Source organism: Sphaeramia orbicularis, chromosome 11 (assembly GCF_902148855.1).
Source record: "Sphaeramia orbicularis chromosome 11, fSphaOr1.1, whole genome shotgun sequence".
In the NCBI taxonomy this organism is placed as follows: Eukaryota; Metazoa; Chordata; class Actinopteri; order Kurtiformes; family Apogonidae; genus Sphaeramia; species Sphaeramia orbicularis.
The window spans coordinates 10,084,231-10,100,889 of NC_043967.1; the positions used below are offsets into that span (position 1 = coordinate 10,084,231).

Consider the following 16,659-nt stretch of genomic DNA (forward strand, 5'->3'; position numbering starts at 1 on the left):
TTACAGTCCGTCATTAGAGTTAGCGTTGGTTCTGACTGTTCTGGGTTTTTCAGTTCAGAAGACTCTGGTCCTCATTCACACATATCATCATTCACATGCATCTTACAGCAGACTGCTACCTGCTTTAATACGGAAAAAGAAGAAGAAAAAATGCTTTGTCACAGATAAGGTAGAAATATGACAGACTGTGTTAACAGCAGCATCTTCCCTCTGTAGATATAAAGAGCTCATTCTAGTGTAAAATAAACACGCAATTGTTGTTAATGTGATTATGCATTAATAAACTATAATAATAATATGATGTTCTATTCTAATCATCAACCTTGAACCTTTAATACAGGACAATATGATTATATTTAAGAACATTTGGTGTCTGTCTCTCTGGGCTGTTTTTGCAATACATCTACCAGAAAGAGGTGAAACCCTTCGCTGCAGCTTCTTCCATCATGTACACTGATACAGTATAATGACATCAGAGTTTGGAATCCATGCAGCACAAGTAAGAGATGACACAGTGACAGTAATCAGTGTCAGCAATGATCTTAATCAATTATGACATTGTCCCAGTCTAAACTGTACAATATCATTTGTCACTGTAAATTATGTGATACTCCAGCTACACAGTACTTGTGTTTGAGTGTGTGTGTGTGTGTGTGTGTTCTCTGTAAGCCCGCCCTACACATGACCGGCCTGAATGAACCGGGTTTGCTGAGCGACAAGGTCACAGTGGGGAACTAACCCTGCCTGCAAGAGGGCTCAGTTACCTCTCCTAAGTGGACATTTCCACTCTGTCAGCTGAATCTGCACACACCAGCGCCTAAATGGAAAAGCAGCATGTTCATCTATTAATGCAGGCTGACGAAGCCGAGCGATGCTCCAGGTAAACATGCATAGGGGTGTTGTCTGACCAAAGTGACCTTATTCTATCAGTGACCAGGTGGAGCCGTGTGAGCAGAGCTGCAAACACAAGCTACTGTATGCTACTATTGGTTGACTTTATTTACCATTCTCTCCATCGTCTGCGTTCCTGGTGTGGTTTAACTCATTATTCTGCTCCTATTATTACTACTAACATTAACCTTTTTTCTTTTTCTTTTAAACATATAGTTTCTGACACTAGGCATCTTTCAATAAAGATAATAATTAAAGTTATAGGAGTAATATCTGGTCTCATCACAAAATCTGACCTGAAATTATTACTCATAAGTAATAAATACATTTTATACACATTTTTGTTCATTGATGTACTATACATGTTATGTCTTAATTTGCTAGTTATTTATTAATTATAAAGAAAGACATGGGATTGAATAAAATACAAACTTGTTACAATTTGAACATTGTAGGAAATATTTGACATAATGCAAGTTCACAAGCAAACAAACCTTGTAACATTTAGTATTTAGTGGCAGGAATTGTAGATATTACAGCTTGAAGAATTAGTCCCATTAAGTATCAAGTACCCACTGTATGAGCTTTCATACACATTGCATGTTTCAGCCCAAAATAGCTTTCCACCAAAATATGACACAGTGTAAGGGGGTAGAACCATCCAGAAACTAGAGGGCTGGTGGTTTGATCCCCGGATCCCCTCGAAATATCTTATATTCTACACAAAAATGTGAATGTGATGAATTGTGAAGTGCTTTGGAAGCCATCAATGTAGAACAGAGCTAAATAAATGCAGTCCATTCACATACAAATCATGTACACTATTATGTGTTAATGTACTACAGTATTCACTGTAATACATGTAAGACCTGACAGTGTGGCATATTTAGTGATATCAGCCTAAACAGCTACAGTAAAACCACAAAACCTCAGTTTTCTCAGTAGCTGAACTAAAGATCTGTTTGGAATCAAGGTCAAGTCAAGGTCCAGGTTACTTTATTTATACCCATAGGTAGATTTGTTTTGCAGTCTAGTCAATCGTCCAAAAAAGGTCAGATTTGTCACAGTTTAGTCTGAACTAGGGATCAACAAATGACAGCAATTATAATATCATAGCATAGTAGCTTTATATGGGCAAGAGCATTAACAGTGACAGAGAAATGAATAAATTCAGTGCTCTAACCAAACATCAGACCTGGTTTTTCATATACATGTTTCATTTTTGAATATTTTAAGTAATAGTAATAGCTATAGCTTGCTAATTATATAAACACCCATAATCAGCACAGCCTTTTACTTTTAGTTTTTGCTCATTCTGCCTTGGCATCAGACTTTCACATCTACGAGGGCTGTTCAATAAGTTCATGGCCTCACCCAGAAATACTGGTTGTTATAATACAGGATGTTACATTCTTTCGTGATGGGATAGTGATGCTTGAACATCGATGGACCAAGTACATTGCTGTAAATGGAGATTATGTTGAAAAATAAAATATAAATTATCAGTCTGTGTTGTTCTGTTCTGGGTGAGGCCATGAATTTATTGAACGGCCCTCGTAAATATAGACATATAACCTGTTATAAATGTGCTGTAACTGCAGGACTCACCTGACAGCCCGTATGAGGGTCTTCACCGCTGGGATTACCTCATCCATGGCCACATCACAATATGGTTTTTCTTCCACGCTGTCCTCGCCGACCCCTTCCACTGCACCCACAGGGAGGAAACCATTCAGAATGAGGCTTACAAGTGTGAATGAAAAGTGTTTGCTGTGTGTATGTATCTGCCTACCATCTGCAGGAGGACGTGGTTTCAGGCGCAGGGATGTGCGGAAGCGTGTGCGGTCGTTAAAGCTCCAGCTTTTCTGGACCTTCCCTGGGCTGGTGGCCTCAGGGGACGTTCTCCTGGCTGGGGGAGCGGCGGACACCAGAGCCCGGGGGCAAAGGTGACGCCTTGTTCCGAATGGTTTGGGATGATCGGGAATTGTTCATCCTGATACGATCCCTGAAGCCCATTTTGCTGCTGACGGTGAGGACAAAACAGTTTAACAACTTGTGGAAATGGTGTTGTTTAAATAACTGACACTGGAGTTTTTCCCCTCATTGACCACAGTGATCATAACGGAAAACTAAGCTGTGTTTTCCTGGGAGCTTAGGGAAGCAGCAGAGCAGCAGTCTGGGCATTTTTTAGGAAAGAGTCTGTTAGTAAGACCTGTGCTTTTAGTAACACTTACTGAGAATCACAACAACAAACAGACACAACAACAGACACTTGTATTTTGTCTAAGTGAGACAAACACTGGCTGAATCCTGGAGGCAGCTTGACCACAGGGACCACTCTTTATTGGTACCACTGATTCTGCCATGAGGATTTGCTTATTTAACGTGCCTATCATAGTACCTGATTCAGCAAAACCAAACTGAAACCTGATTCAAGAGCAGTAGTGCTGGGATGGCAGAATGCATTCTACCTAACATCAGAATAAAGGCGCAGCTCCTTAATCTCTTCAACGCAGCAAAAAAGCATCAAAACACTGGCTTTAAAGCGCAGCCATACATGTGTCATTTAGTGCTCTAGAGCACTCACCACAACCTCAGGCAGGCCAGAATGTCAGGTCATCTATTTACAGGAGGAAAGCTATTTGGCAGCCATTCTTTCCATCAGATTGACTCCTAAAGTTATAGCACACTCCTGAGACCACTCCCTCTCCACAGCCACTTACATGTTACACACTGTCACGGATCCATCGGGCAATGCAAACGTCATGCACCACAGAGCAATTCCAGCCCGGTCGTTCACGCCGCGCAGTTTCTACGATGATATACTCTTTGTTGTGCGTGTGTTATGGCCAGCCATTTAAATTAAAATTTAAATAGTTAAGGGATGGTTGTGAAGAGAGCATTTCACATGAGCGAGCTGAAATGCTTCAGGTACGAACGGAAGGAAACAGGGAAGACAGAGTGAACCCTTTGCATGCTGTAGGTTAAGCAGGCAAATGATGTTTGGATGCATTCTGAGTTTCACTGAATCTTCCCCAAACTTTGACAAAGCACAGCATTCACTTAAAGGTTCAGTGTGTGATATTTAGTGATATCTAGTGGTGAATTTGCTGAATACCTCCCTTACCCAATACACAGTGACAGCAAAACATGTGAAAGTCCCTCATTGGACCCAGTGTTTTTGGTTCTGGGGTTTCAAGTTAAGAGCATATTAACTATAATCTACACTCATACAAGGTAGGTGATAGTAAACCCCTTAACACTGGATGACATGTACTGTAAAATAATAAAAATAAGAACATAAAAGTCCATTCAGAGCTACTGTAGAAACATCCAGCACGGTGGGCTCAACGGACAGTGACCCACTTTGTGACCTATCCCTGGTTTGTTCTACACATGTGCAAAAAGGTTACTTCCTGTCATGTTTTCCTTTACTATCGATGATATACGATTATAGCAATGACAAATGTTCTTGTGTAAAGAGTGTCAAACATAAAGTGCTAATGAAACTTTCTTTAAGCCTAAAGATCAGTTACATTTTCTTTATTAATTAAATACTCTGGAGCTCTATCCATGAATATTCTGAAGCTTGCTGAATATGCTGAACCTTAAAATGCATTTAATATGACCTTTACTTAGATTGTCATTTATCCTCAGTCTGAGCTGCAGTTAGCTGCATTTAGAAAAATATTTCTTATCTACTAAAAGCAAAGGAAACAATTAACTCATAGTTTTTTGCAACTACTTTAAATCATTTCAAATACTAGGGACAGTAGGTACTATTTTGCACATAAATAGAGCAAACCAGACTATAAATATAGTGACTCACTCCCTCTGTGGATACAGCATAAGTGAAACCTAGACAATGAAAATGTGATTCTCATTTTATGAGTACAAAGTAGTGAAAATATTATTATGAATATTATATTATGTATTAATATGATTAGATCCTCCTCAATCTCCTTAAATGTTACACACTGGAGCTTTAAAACCTTTGTAAAAAACTATGCTATAAACATACTGATTTAGAGCAAAGTTTACATGACTGGAATTTGGCAGAAGAAAGCATGCTAAATATTTAAGCCTTCTTTCTGTAAGAACATACAGTGAAAGAAAATATATTGAAAACATGAACCAAGCCAATTCCTTTGAATTCAGTAGTTTTTCATTTTAAAAAAAAATTGTCCGTAAATATTTCATCTTTTGCATTACTTGATGAGATATTTATTGTTGGAAGGAAAAGGGAAAAAAAAGATTTGTCACATGTATAAACCATCAAGGACTTCTGTCGTGTTTTCCACACATGGTTTATATGACCTGGAAGCTAAAGCAAATCAGCACCAGTTTCTCCAGCACTTAGTCCAAGTTGGAGAAACATGCTCTTAATAAAATGGAGCATTTCTTCACAGTGAAGGAGTCATGAGTACATTTGTGGACCAGAGTGCGGCGCCTACTCAAAATACTTAATCTGAACGTGGGTGAAAATGCGATGCATGTTAGAAGCATCTCCCAATAAACGTCATAAATGAACCTCACAAAGTGTGAGTGGTTTTGATGTCTGGAGAATAACTGCTCCGGTCCACAAAATGCAGAGTCAGGCAAGGTGAGTAGGATATGCATGTTAAAGGGGGGAGGAAGTAGAAATGGTGTTAGATATTTGTGACGTTCTAGCGTGCCCCGTGCACAGGCTTGTTGCCGTGGATACCTCTGCTTGCGGCCAGCGTGTATCCGGAAGAGACCCCGCTTTTTAGAAAGGAGTTGACTGGGGAGACACACAAGGCAGAGGGAGAAAGGGTGAGGGGGAAAAAGAGGAGAGGAAGAAGGGAGGGGCAGTGAAGGAAGACGAGAAGTTCTGGGACACAACCTGGGTATGTGGTGAACCCGTGAGGAGAAAACCAGGCAAAGGAAACCAGGGGCAGAGAAGTTGAGGAGGAGGAGGAGGAGGAGGAGGAGGAGGAGGAGGAGGAGGAGGAGGTGACGTCTCAATAGTCCAAACAGCCCTTACATGTCCTGGTCTGGATAAACTACACTATTCAGGGCTGGGCGATAAAACTGAAAAATGAATGTCCCTATCGCAATACATTTTCATGTTGTATTTAAACCACAAGTATCAATGCTTTGTTGTTTTTTCACATTTCATCCATATTTTGAAGTTGAAAAAAATTCTGATTATATAATTGTTTTGAGGGTTGAGCCTTGAGATTTCAGAAATGTTCCACTGGTAAGCACCATGTTCTGATCAAGACAAGTTATTTAAAACTAAAAATAACAAACTTTTCACATTGTTTTCACTTGTAGAATGACTAGAAAAGAATGCAATCCTCATTTTTTATTTTTATGTAAGGTTTCATAATAAAGTAAACCAAAACTAATCAAATTAAATATAGGTTTAAGTCACTAATAGAAACTGTGCGATTTTGTGTTCTTATATACCTTGTACATATTTCTCATTGCTACATCTGCATCTCTTACAAATAATTATAACAATATAACAATAACCATCTGGTTTCTTCAATGTTCTCTCAGGATCAAAGTAGTAATGAAAATTAAATTAAAGTCCATTATTAAAATAAGTAGTAAATCACAAAATCAGAGACTAAGGTTAACCTCCTAACACCCAGCTATGGGTTTTCTGTCCACATTTGTGGACAAGAGTTTCACAACTTGATACAAAAAAAAAAGAAATGAAAACTGTCCACCACAAAGGACATTCCATAAAAATTTTAAAAACTACATCTGAAAAAACTGTTGCATCATGATGTTTCCAATATGGGCACTTATTTAATAAAAAACAAAAAAAGCTTGTACTTTGCTGACATTTCCTGGGTCTTGGGAGGTTAAATACATTTCTTGTACAAGTACTTCAAAACCACAAATAATCATTTGGTTTGTTCAAATTTACTCAGGACCAAAATGATAACAAAAATTTAAATGAAATAAATAAATAAATATGCACTAAATGTGCAGTAACTTCTGGGGTCAGAGACTACAGGGGTGATTTTGTGATTTTATATCTTGTACAATGCTCACATCTTTTTCATTTTGTCACATCTGTTGTGTGTTTTTTAATAATTAATTATAATCATGTGGTTTCTGCAAATTTTATTCAGAACCATGAATCTGCATTGAAACTTGAGATCATTTGTCATTTCAAGCTGCTGGAGGAAAAATCACATGGAAAAACATCAGAAATTGAAAACACACCTCATCCCTTTGCAGCTGTCTCCTCTGAGTCTAAATCCAAAAATACACATAAACTTGGAATCATTCCATAATGTTTACAGAAAAGTGAAACCATTTTTTGAATCTTCCAGGTTGCGACACAGAGTTGAGGAAGTAGAATTAATTTCAGGTTGCATCTGATGAATGGTATCTGATTAGCGATTGGCTATTATAGATATCAGTCACGTACTGAACCTCCCTACATGTCTGTAAAGGCCTGTGATTAGACATAGACAGAGTACATTTATACAACCTGAAAACAGAATTTTTTCTCAGACCACTGGATTGACAATGCACTAATGCCGACACTAAAAAAACCCTATCAAACACTACAGCTTTAAAGTGACAATAATAAACTGATGTAAACCTTTTTATCATGACAGTTTGAACAGTTTTGACCATATCACCCAGCCCTAACCCTACCTGAGGCTGTAAAATGTACAGTAAAGAGCAGGTTTGGATTATGGAGACACACTAGAGGGTTCATGGGAGTTTGCCCATAGTGAGGAGTGAGGAGTGAGGAGTTGGACTTGTCGTCAGGGTAAGATCATGCAAAGGTGGGACGTAAAGCTTCACCTGAGTATATTCATCAAAGACAGCCTTATTAATCATCATCGCAGCTCCTCGAATTCAAGACAGTTTTAATACGAATAATAACATTTATTATTCAGGTACACTAAAAATCTTGTTTCATTGATTGCATGCAACAGTCTGAAATAGCGTAAACCATTTACACAAACAGCACTTTTTTTCCCTGGGCTTTTATAATGCAGCGAATGCATCCTCACTGTGAATGCCATTAAAACAACGAGCACATCTTACGACTTGAAGAACAAACCTGCAGGGAACTTCTGCCTTCCTGAGAACACATGGAAGATGAAGGATGGATGGACGGCATGGAAAGGATGTAACAGAAATGAAGGAAAAGAAAGAAGAGGAGAACAGTGAGTGGACAGCGGGAGGTGCTGATGATGAGGCGAAAAGCAGGAGGGCCCGGGACAGACTTCTGAGGTCTCGATTCACGCAGCATTAGAGACATTTTGTTAGATACGTAACACCTCCATGCAGAGAGCAGCTCCAGAAGCAGTCAGTCTTCATTTTGTTGGTCAGTATTTCCTCTACTGCATGTCCCTGCTGTGATTGTTGTAGTGTTTGGGAATGTGTGTCAGCATGAGTGCAGATAAGAGTTTGGGTGTCCGTCTGAAATGTCTGCCTGTGAGGTTTGCGAGAGGTGGCGGAGTGCGTACCTGTCCCCTGACAGGTAGGGGGAGCTGTAGGGCCGAAGCCCAGACAGCAGCGCGTGGTAGGAGTTGTGGAGAACCTTCTTGGTGTTACGCTGTCGCTGGAGGTGACTGAACAGTAGCGTCAGTTCTCTGACACCCACGTGCACGAATAAATGAAAAAAACACATGACAAATGAACACAAAAAATAGCAATAATGAAGAACTCACAAAAAGGCCAAATGAATGGTCCAAACACTCAAAAGAAGAGGGATACTTGAGAGGAATTAGATGACAACTCAAATGTAAGATGTGGCAAAATGAAAAGTTTTATCTTGAAATGAATGTATTTGTGTTTCTCATGTTCCCCTCCTTTTAAGCAAATTGAAATTAGTCAAATTAATACATACAGTATATGCAAAATATAAGAAAACACTGCATGGAACAAAGTCAGGAAAATGTAATTGAACAGAGGTCATGATCAACTGTAAATAATCTTATAAAAATAAAGAGGGACAAATTTACACTGAGGGCATTTTCACACCTGAAAGTCCAAATGAAGGTTCAGGTTTTTGATATTTTTAGTGATTTATTTTACTTTCACATGCACTTTTGGAGACTTAGGCTATGTTCAGACTGCATGCAAATGTGGCCAAAATCTCATTTTTTTGCCCATATGTGGCCTGTATTCAATCTGTTAAAGACAGTTTGAACAGCACAATCCCATTTTTTACAAATCCGACCCAGGCCACTTTCATTCATAGTCGTAAATCCGAAACGTATCCGATATTTTGCAGGACCTCTTTTGTGCATGCTGGTCACTTCAGGGTCGTATTCAGCTCATACTCAAAACTGATAGAAGTTGCATTTAATGTGTAATATTAACAAGCATACAAAACAAATCGGATTTCCCAAAAAAACCCAAATTGTGCTTTTAGACCTGCTGTCTGAATGTAGTCTAAGACATTCTGTTGTCATCATCATCATGTGTTTCTTATCCCTTTATAGACAGGCTGTGTCTAACAACAGCATATTGTTAATTTGACTAATTTTTTATCATCTTCTATTTGGTTTGTTTTTCTTCATTTATTATTGTCAAGTATAGCCTTGTATAACTTTGTTGAATTCAACACCTCAGTTTGATCCACCTCAAGACCACCTCTTTTTTTTGTCTGAATAATTTTTCTGGGGCAGAATTGTCCAAATGAGTTAGGTGTGAAAGTGCTCTCCAACTACCATGAGTGTTGATGCAAATGTAAGAGAAGGTGCAAAACACAAATCTAAAATGCTGTCCACACAGTAAATTTAATATGTGCTCTTTCTGAGGCTGATCAAGACTCTAACTGCATTTTTCTTCCACCTCAAACAAAGAAGCAAAGTCAGGGCTGGTTTTCTGATGGATGACGGTTGTAAGCACCTACCTGAATGAAGGTAACATGCTGTCATAGAAGTACCATGTGGCTGTTAGATAGGAATGCTTGGCATCTGTGGAGTACAGACGCCATGCGGCCTAAAGACAGACACAATCACACAAAACACAAAATAAACACACAAGGCTGAGTGAATTTAATAAACACAAAAAAGGAGAAAAATAAGCGATACCTGTATGAGGTTGGCAGCGGGCATCCTCCTCTTCTCAAAGTGCTTCTGCCGGTGCTGCTCCTGAACCTTCAAAGCAAAGCCTGAGCCCAGGATTCCCTAAAGGTCAGAGGTCATTAACAGTCATCAGTTCAATTTTGACCATTGATGGCACTGATGGAACATTTTCAAGTATGTGTTTGTGTGAATAAAGAGACTTTACAGCAGGAAGGGCGAAGAAGGAGACGCCCAGAAGAGCAAAGCCAGCAGCCAGGAGACGCCCCTGCCAGGTACGAGGGGTCTTATCCCCATAGCCTATAGTGGTCAGAGTAATCTACAGACAAAAACACACACACACACACACACACACACACACACACACACACACACACACACAGCACATCCACAAGTACAATAAGTCCATTACATGTAACCTGTTCATTCTTGAGGGTGTTGGTCTTACAGCTGATAATTTTAAATATCAGATATACAGGGTGAGTCAGAAAAAATGCTCTTTCCATTTAAAGAAATTGTACTGCTAAAACGGAAACACTGATTTTTCTTTTGACCATACAGTCATATTGATGTGGTTATTGAGCATGTCTGGTGATGTAGTCATAGATTTATTGCATTGCATAAGAGAGAGAAGGTCCATTGTTTATTGGGCACTGAAATACCTGCCAACACAATGTATGCCACAGTGAACAAACTTGAAATTGACAACAATTACAGGAGTCGGGGCTTTGCTTTCACACTCAGGACATAGGCCTACATGACAGTGCCCAGGGAGTTTTCATCATGGCAAGACCACAGCGATTGCAGGTATTATTTCCTCATCGAGTTGTCTGTTTGGGTCAGGAGAGAGAGTGGCCACCTAGATCCCCGGACTTGACCCCCCTTGATTTTTCTTGTGGGGGTATCTTAAAAACCGTGTGTATCAGACTGTTCCACAAACTCTTCAGGAACTCCGAAATCGCATCACGGCTGAAATCCAAGCCCTACGACGAACACGAATGGCGAGAAGAGCTGTGTTAGAGATGCGACAACGAGCACAGATTTGAACCAATCTGAATGGTAGCCAGGTTGAAGGTCGTGCCGGACGACTTCGTTGAGACAAAACATTTTGATGGCGAGTAAACATGCTGTAATGGTTGACAATTTCAATTTCATTCACGGTGGCATAAACTGTGTTGGCAGATATTTCGGTGCACAATAAACAATGGACATTCCCTCTGTTATGCTATGCCATAAATCAATGATTCAATCGCCAGACATGCTCAATAACCACATCAATATGACTGTATAATCAAAAGAAAAATAAGCATTTCCATTTCAGTGGTATAATTTCTTTAAATGAAAAGAGCGTTTTTTCTGACTCACCCTGTAATGTGGTAAACACTGGGTTTGATAAGTGTGACAGGTGGATAAAACCAGGTTCATTTTCTTCCTTTGGTTCCAGTGTTGATGCTAGGTTGAGATCACCACCTCCTATAACTTTATACTGAACAGACAAAGTTAAAACAGAAAGAAATCCTCTGCCCATAAAGATTTATCTGAAGTTGAAAGTCAAATGATTACAGAGGGGTGACATCCAAATACACTGCTTTGACATTAGGCCTTTGGATTGTTTTTTTTTTTTTTAAATATACATATATGTAAGTCACTGTTGCTTTGCTTTTCACTGTGTGGGGATGAAATTGTCTTGATTAAGTCATTAAAACAGAAACAATACTTATTATTATGGCTATCTATATTACCCTTCCACACTGATTGATGCAGGATAATTTCAGGTTTCACTGGAGCAGTTATACTTATTATAGGGCTCTTTATAACTGTAATGTCTGCTGCCCTCTTGCTTATACCAGAAAAGAAGAAAAAACCTGAGAAATGCTGAGTGCGTGTGTATTATGCAGTACTCACAGTCCCCCACCAGAGGGAGTCTGCATAGGTGTTGAAGTCTGAGTTATTGTCTTTCTCTGCCAGGTAGACCAGGAAGGAGGCAAAGATCAGAACCAGGAAACCTATGTACCAAGCAGTAATCAGCTCCTGAGAGGGAGAGAGAGGAAGAGGAGGTGCATCAATCACAACTGTCAACAGCAGCAGCAGTAGCGTCTTTACTATCATAATCCCTGCTGTCATTACTGCTTCACTATCATCATTATTGGCTAAACCACCATCATCATCACTTTCGACTTCCATTTTGACTCGGCTCCAGAGTGGTGTGAGGCTAGGCCATCAATTCATCATCATCATCTTTTCTCTGTCTAACTGTGTTCTGTTACCAGTGGGCATCAGCTGTTTAAGTCAGCAAAAATACACAAACTAAGTGCCAAAAATGAGCAGTTAAAGAGGAGTTTGAGGGCGGTAAATGTAATTAGGTGGTATCTGGTCATCAGTAGACCTACTATGTACTATGTATGTTAGTAACTGTCACCACCACCTTCACCAGCCTTTGAATAATGCTCAAACTCTCAGCCTCCCTTCAGCTGTCACAATAATCCAGAATACTACACCTAGAATCATATTAACCTGACACAGTTATTACATCATCACATCATTGTTTGAGCTGTGATTATTTTGCATAATCATGATGATTGTCTCCATTCTCCCAAATAGGTTAAACTAACATGAATAACATATTTTATCAGTATTTCCACAAACTTTGCAATAGTCTGACAGGCAGCATCTTGTTGGGTTCTATTCAACAACTGTTCATTTCATGATATTATCACAGTATTTGAGCAACTGTGTTTCAACAGCCTTCACAGATTTAGACTTAATTACAGAGTTAAACTCCTTAGCACAGCTCTTATCCCATTTTTTGGGTTTTAAGGCAAAATAAAAGGGAGAACCTGGAAATTTATCAGCTTCAAAACAGAAAGACAGTCAAATCTCAAAGAGCACTTACAGATTCACCATCCACCTCAATCCACTGAGCTCGGAAACACAGTAGTCTAATGTTTCAGTAAAGTTACAGTTTCAGTAATGGGATTTGTATATTTCAGTCAGTTTGCATTAGCAAAAGGAAAACTGAAATATAATCTTATATGTTCCAAAATTCTATAATAATAATAAAGAACTCTTATAAGTATGTGCATAATTAAACTACCTCTAGACTTATAATACAGTGGTGGCATAAAGTTAACAGATTAAAAAATAATATTGTTAAATTTAATTATTTGTGTGACAGTTCAGATTAAAATATCATGACACTCCTGTTATCATCCAGAAGTAAAAGAGGACGTAGGAAAAACCTGTTTTTGTAGCAGAGGTAAGTAGAGAAAAAGGAATTAGATTTTAGTCATTCCTAGGTAAAGTATGAAAAAATGAAAAGGCTTTTCCAGACTTTTGTCCTTATGCTGTTTACTAAAAAAAAAAACAAATCAATTACACAAGTATTTTGGAGTCTGCAGCCGGCACAACCAAGATGTTTACCACTGTGTGAGAGTTCAGGTCAGAGCGAACTTGCTGTTGTCAAAAACAAGGCCAGAGGTATGACAACTGAACACACACTCCTGCTCCAAACTGCCTCTAGGAGCTACAGGACCTAGCTAATATTGCCTCCATAGGGTTTAAGCACAGCACCTCAAGCCATTCTGGACACCACGTAAAACAAATTAATATAAAATTCATTTAGAGAACAACTCCCTAAACAGTATGACATTTGCAGTGGAGCTTTAGCAAGTATTATCCTATCAGGTGTTTGTACACAAATATTTGAATAATTAAGCTGAGCCTAAGTCTTCCATAAACACAGACTTTTGAGTATAAGTATTAAATGTTGCCAAATTTCTTTCACAAATATAATGTAGTATGATATTGATCACAAACAACATGAAGACAAATAAAAATAGGTAGAAATTCAAAACTCAGACCTGGAACCCAAACATCATCAAAGCTCCTTGGAAAACCCTGAATCATTAATATTATTATTTGACAAAATAACAGCGTAGATAGAATGTTGTACATGTCAACAATTGCACTTCAAAACCATTTATTTACAAAAAATCCAAGAAGTCTTAAAATTGGTAAAAGTGGGGAGTTTTAGAAGGTAAAAAAGTATAGGAACCCTGGGTGCTCTAGATAACAGCCTTTTCCTCCCACCTTGCTGTGAGCGTAAACCACTGAGCCCAGCAGTTTCCAGGTGCCTCCTCGTCTGTCCATACGAACCATACGCAAGATCTGCAGGAAGCGCATGCTGCGCAGGGCCGAGGTGGCGAAGATGTTGCCTTGCGTTCCTGCAGCAATGACTGCTAAGGATGCCACGAATACAATGAAGTCTGGAGAGAAAATGAAGAAGAAAGGAGATAATGGAGAAGAATGATGTACAGATCTCTACACATGAGCACACACACACACACACACACACACACACTACAGCACATACACACTCACTGACCTATGACACAGAAGGGCTTTCTGGCAAACCTTAGCCGGCCTTGCCATCCTCGGTATCTGCAGCAACAGCCGGCCGCCCAGATCCTGATGAAGTACTCGAAACCAAACACCACAATCATCACAAACTCCTGTAATCAGAAAGACGAGCACTCATGTTAGTGACAGGTTCTGGTGAAGCACTTGAGATGTGTCTTAGGGGTCCTACAGGTTTCCACAAGTTAAATTTAGGACTTTTTAAGACCTGTGTAAGACTACTTAGAACAGAATTTAATGCCAATTTCAAGGCCTATTTCACAGCCATACTGGCAAAAATTTGTGACTCCTAGAATTAAGGAAAATGTATTTATTTACTCCAGCGCCTTAATTTCCACCGCTCCGAGTCATTTCTCACTGGGGGCTGCAAAGTTAGCTGTAATTGGTTCCTTATTTCAGTATTGTCAAGTTGGAATGGGTGGAACTGAGTCGACTAACGTTACTTTCTTTGCAGTATGGACATTTAACAGACACATTTAAACACAACACAGTGATCAAGTTTAAAGCAACATAACTTCAGACCTACCATATTAAATTGAGTACCTTTTAAAGGCTTTTTTAAGGTATTAAATGCAGTTTTGTAAATTCAAGACTTTTAAAACTTGTTTTGTTTTGTTTTTTTTTTTTTCTTTTTAACTTGTCTTGTTCAGCGTCATATGGTGGTCTGGCTGCCTTGTTGCGCTGAACAAATTTGCTTTGTCAAGGGGAACTTCATAAAATATATGAGGCTCCCTTTGATATTCCACTGTCTTTATTTTGGGTTTTGTTGAACTACATTGTGATGCTGAACCTGACAGGAAGGAACAAGAGGAAGGGAAAGAAAGGGGGAAGAGAGAAGGAGAGAGCAAAGGGGGGAGAAAAAAAAGAAAAGAAAGGTGGCAAAGACCCTCACAAGAAAATATCAACAATGGTGACAATGACAACCATGGTGATAATTATGATGACAATAACTAGAACAAGGACTGAGTAAACTAAGCAAAAATAAATATCAGAAATAACAACAGCCCAAATAACAAGGGGCCTCCCCCGAGAGGCGAAAATGTGCACACCCCAGAGATGGCAGAGGAAGGCCCCAGCCGGAGGCCCCAGCCGGAGGCCCCAGCCGGAGGCCCCAGCCGAGCACAGCCCCCAGTGGGCCAGGGTCACTAGCCACCAAACCCCCAGCTGGGCGCCAGCCACCCAGGGGCAGGCAAGGCGCAGGTTCCCGAGCCCCACGGGCCCAGGCTGCCCCAGACAGCCACCCACTTTTAAGACCATGTGGGAACCCTGGTGTCTGATGCCTCATTCTGGAAATTATCTCACCCATTATCTTCATATCATATCATATCATATTGTATCATATCGTATCATATCATATCATATCATATCATATATATACATTGGTTGCTGTAATGCCTTTGTTGTGTATTATGCTGGGTTTGTGTTTGACTTCACCTTTCCTTACTCTTGATACTCTCTAGTCTCGATCATGACTTGGCCTTTGTTTAAGTGGTTTTGACAAAAACATTAATGACAGATACTGTTTGGGAGATCGTCTAATATCTGGAGCTCCACTGAAACAACAACCCTTGAAAGCATTTTAGTGTAATGACCATTGAATTTTCTGGAAAATTCTCAAAAATGTAATCTGATCTGATCTAAAACTATAAAATCCATGGCCACTCCACCCTGTCTGAATAACATCGTGGAATGAGAATATGTAACAGGCTGATGGACAAATGAACACCTTAACTCAAAGGCAGTAACAATCCTGACTTTTCCATTCATTTCCAAGACATTTCCAAAAAACAAAAGTGCAGGTCAAACCACTAGAAGAATAAAGAAAAGTCTGGGTCTCCTGACTCAAAGTGCAAAGGCACAGACACATATGTCCTTTATGACATTACCTTTATGTCCAACCATGATCCTTGTCCCAGCTGTTCTAGCCATTCTTTGCATTTTTAATCTTACTTTGATAAAACACTTGCCTTTTCTTTTTGTTTATTGTTACATAAACTTGTACTTGCAAATTTGCCATGATTCATAACTTGACCAAATTAATACATTTCCCTTTGCATCTATTTTCCTTCTCTGTCCTTTGTGATATGTTTTCTTTTCAATCACATTCATACATAAAACATTAAATGTTTCGCAAGGATGAGTGTAATAGTATTGGAAACAACTATTTCTTTTACAGTTATTGATTTGATGATGATTTCAAACTTTCAGGTGATAAAACTCACAGCCTTTCAATATGTGACTCTTGGCTCTGCCTTGTTGTTTTAGTTTAAGGTGCACTGACCTTATCCGTCATTAGAGGAAATGTTCGCGTGAGAAA

At 39.3% G+C, this 16,659-nt stretch overlaps 1 pseudogene; it reads right to left on the reverse strand.

The window, feature by feature from the left end:
• Positions 1–2,486: 2,486 nt before the first annotated feature.
• The window catches only part of LOC115427983 (potassium voltage-gated channel subfamily KQT member 4-like), a 63,250-nt pseudogene continuing 49,077 nt past the window's right edge, over positions 2,487–16,659 (reverse strand).